Raw genomic sequence first — 4,266 nt, forward strand, 5'->3', positions numbered from 1 at the left:
GAAATATTTGGGAGTATACCTAACAAAGGACGTGAAAGATCTCTACAAAGAGAACTATGAAACTTTAAGAAAAGAAATAGCTGAAGATGTTAACAAATGGAAAAACATACCATGCTCATGGCTGGGAAGAATCAACCTTGTTAAAATGTCTATACTACCCAAAGCAATTTATAATTTTAATGCAATCCCTATTAAAGCACCATTGTCATATTTTAAAGATCTTGAAAAAACAATACTTCGTTTTAATACTTTTTTTTATGGAATCAGAAAAAACCTCGAATAGCCAAAACATTACTCAGAAATAAAAACACAGCAGGAGGAATCATGCTACCAGACCTGAGACTATACTATAAATCGTTAGTGATCAAAACAGCATGGTACTGGCACAAAAACAGAGAAGTAGATGTCTGGAACAGAATAGAGAACCAAGAGATGAATCCAGCTACTTACTGTTATTTGATCTTTGACAAGCCAATTAAAAATATTCAGTGGGGAAAAGATTCCCTATTTAACAAATGGTGCTGGGTGAACTGGCTGGCAACCTGTAGAAGACTGAAACTGGACCCATACCTTTCACCATTAACTAAGATAGACTCTCACTGGATAAAAGATTTAAACTTAAGACATGAAACTATAAAAATACTTGAAGAAAGTGCAGGGAAAACTCTTAAAGGAATCGGCCTGGGTGAATATTTTATGAGGAGGACTACCCAGGCAATTGAAGCAGTATCAAAAATACACTACTGGGACCTGATCAAACTAAAAAGCTTCTGCACAGCCAAGAACATAGTAAGTAAAGCAAGCAGATAGCCCTCAGAATGGGAGAAAATATTTGCAGGTTATACCTCCAATAAAGGTCTAATAACCAGAACCCACAGAGAACTCAAATGTATTAGCAAGAAAAGAACAAGTGATCCCATCTCAGGGTGGGCAAGTGACTTGAGGAGAAACTTCTCTAAAGAAGACAGACGCACGATATACAAACACATGGAAAAAAGCTCATCATCCTTAATCATCAGAGAAATGCAAATCAAAACTACTTTGAGATATCACCTAACCCAGTAAGAGTAGCCCACATAACAAAATCCCAAAACAAGAGATATTGGCATGGATGTGGAGAAGAGGGCACACTTCTACACTGCTGGTGGGAATGCACACTAATACGTTCCTTCTGGAAGGATGTTTGGAGAATACTTAGAGACCTAAAAATAGATGTGCCTTTGGATCCTATAATTCCTTTATTAGGTTTATACCCAGAAGACCAGTAATCGCAATATAACAAAGACATCTGTACCAGAATGTTTATTGCAGCCCAATTCATAATTGCTAAGTCATGGAAGAAGCCCAAGTGCCCATCGACCCACGAATGGACTAGCAAATTGTGATACATGTATACCATGGAATATTATGCAGCCTTAAAGAAAGATGGAGACTTTACCTCTTTCATGTTGACATGGATGGAGCCGGAACATATTCTTCTTAGCAAAGTATCTCAAGAATGGAAGAGAAAGTATCCAATGTACTCAGCCCTACAATGAAGCTAAATTATAGCTTCCACATGAAGGCTATAACCCAACTACAGCACAAGACTATGAGAAAAGGGCCAAGGAAGGGGAAGGGAGCAGGGAGGTTAGGGTGGACAGAGGGTAATGGGTGGGGCCACACCTACAGTGAATCTTAGAATGGGTACAGGTGAAACTTACTAAAGGCAGAATACAAATGTCTACATACAATAACTAAGAAAATGCCATGAAGGCTACGTTGAACAGTTTGATGAGAATATTTCAGATTGTATATGAAACCAGCACATTGTACCCCTTGATTGCACTAATGTACACAGCTATGATTTAACAATACAAAAAAAAAAATGCTAACATTGCCCTGGATACAAGGGTTTGACCCGGCATGTACTGCTGGTGCACACCTGGCACCGAGAGTGCGTTGGGTCAGGTCTGTCTGTCGGACCCATGGTGGGGCGTCCTCCGCTTTCCTGCCCACAGGCGGTGGGAAGAGTGGGTGGGGAACAGCAGCAGCCGCGGAGCAGGAACCAGGGACTGGGTGGTGACCTGCCTGCCTGCATTCCCCGAGCTCAGGGACTCTCGGCCTCCTCACACCCCAGCCCTTACTAGGGGCTGCCATGAGCTGCAGCGTCTACTGAGCTGCTGGGTCTGTGGCCACCCTTAGTCCCCGGGATGGTGCAGTTGCAGACGCCTCGGGGGCTATCCAGGCCCATCCGGGAGTGCCAACCTTGGCGGGGTGGGCATGCACCCTGCTCTCAAAAAAATAAATAAATAAATAAAATAAAATAAAAATAGTTAAAAATGTTAACATAAATCACTCAACATTCCCCTCAGTGCCTCCCTACGTAGATGGTCCATCTGTGATTTCTGTTACGAAGGCTGTGTTAGAAGGGCGTAAAACTGGTGACTTTAAGCAAGAAGACACTTTGGGGCTTTTTCTGGCTACGGTCACTGATATTCCTCCCAATCCGCAACACCCTCAAGGGGGCCAACATTTTGATCACCATATGATCACCTTTGCGGTTATGAAAGATTTGAAACAGGCCATGGCACAGTATGGTAGCAATCCCCGTTTTCTAGAGGTCTGTTACAGGGGCTTGCACAAGAGCAGCGGCTCATTCCTTATGACTGGGACATATTAGCCAGAACTGTTCTTGAGTCTGGACAGTATTTACAGTTCAAAACTTGGTGAAAGGAGGAGGCTGACCTGATCAGTCACCAAAACCAGCAGAGAGGAGTTCCTAGAACACCAGAACAGCTCACTGGTTCTGGCCAGTGGCTGGGGATTTCCAATCAACTTCAGTACGATGACATAGCCATAGTCCAGACAAGGCTGTGTTGGCTTAGGGTCTGGGAAAATGTCCAGGTTCCTGGAGATATCTCTAAATCTTTTATTAAGATAATGCAGTCGGGGAATGAACCCTATACTGACTTTCTAACCCAACTAAAAACTACAGTCGATAAGGCTGTTACCCAGCTGGAGCTCAGAGACATGCTATTCCAAACTTTAGCATTTGAGAATGCTAACTCTGAGTGTCAAAAGGCCTTGCGACCTTTGAGAGCACAAAATGCTTCCTTAGAGGAATTTATACGGGCATGTGCTGATATAGGAACGGAATTCCACAAGGCTAATTTGCTTGCTACCACTTTTAAAGAAGAGGTCGGTCCATACCATCCTAAATGTCGTAACTGCGGAAAATTAGGACATAGGAGAAAAGCTCAATTTTCTGAATCTCAGCAATGCTCATTCATCCACCATCCTCTCCAGGTTTTATAAAAATCCTGACATGTCAGAGTGCAAGCCTGGTTACGTACTGCATTGGGGCCAAGGTTTTGCCTGTATTATTACAGAACACCAAGAGAAGCAGCGGTTACCAGCCCGCTGGATTAAGCCTCGACACGAGCAGAACGCCTTGCCAGCACCTTAACAAATTTGTTTTCACTCACTTTTCTTTCATTCACAGGATTTTTGGAGGCTAGGTAATTTCATAATAGGGAAACCCTGGATCAATCTCCTCCGTGGGAACTCTAGCTGCCTCTCCCATATCACCATCCATCTTCAGCAGGAAACAGTTAAGAGCGGTCAGCATCCTATTTCCCTAAGAGGCAGTTGGAGCTTCTATGCAGAGGGGGAAGATTGAGACAGGATTTCATTATTTTGGGCTGAATAACAAGCCCCAAGTAAACTTAGTACAAATCTTCTAAACCAGGCGTCCTCAAACTGCGGCCCGCGGGCCACATGAAGTGGTGTGAATTGTATTTGTTCTCGTTTTGTTTTTTACTTCAAAATAAGATATGTGCAGTGTACATAGGAATTTGTTCATAGTTTTTTTTTTTTAAACTATAGTCCGGCCCTCCAATAGTCTGAGGGACAGTGAATTGGCCCCCTGTTTAAAAAGTTTGAGGATGCCTGTTAAACCTTTGAAGAGTATGACAAGAAAAACCTCGAGCAACAAACTTAAAGGTAATTGTAAATACTGGTATCAGGTAAGGTAAGAGAATTTCTTTTGTTAGATTTATATCTGTTTCAGTTCGGCACCTGATCTTTACTTAAAGTTATACTACTCTTTGGAAAGGGTCTGAGTTCAATACAGCCCTTTCCCCACCTAACGTTACGGGTGGTGGTAAATACTTCCCAGGGAAGCGTCATAGGCCCTATGGGTCAGCCCGTAGCACGTAGTTGGGTGGTGATTAGCACAAAGGGGACATGTTTTCCCCTATGCCTAGTTGGGTTAAAATAGTTTCC

Source organism: Nycticebus coucang, chromosome 13 (genome assembly GCF_027406575.1).
Source record: "Nycticebus coucang isolate mNycCou1 chromosome 13, mNycCou1.pri, whole genome shotgun sequence".
NCBI lineage: Eukaryota > Metazoa > Chordata > Mammalia > Primates > Lorisidae > Nycticebus > Nycticebus coucang.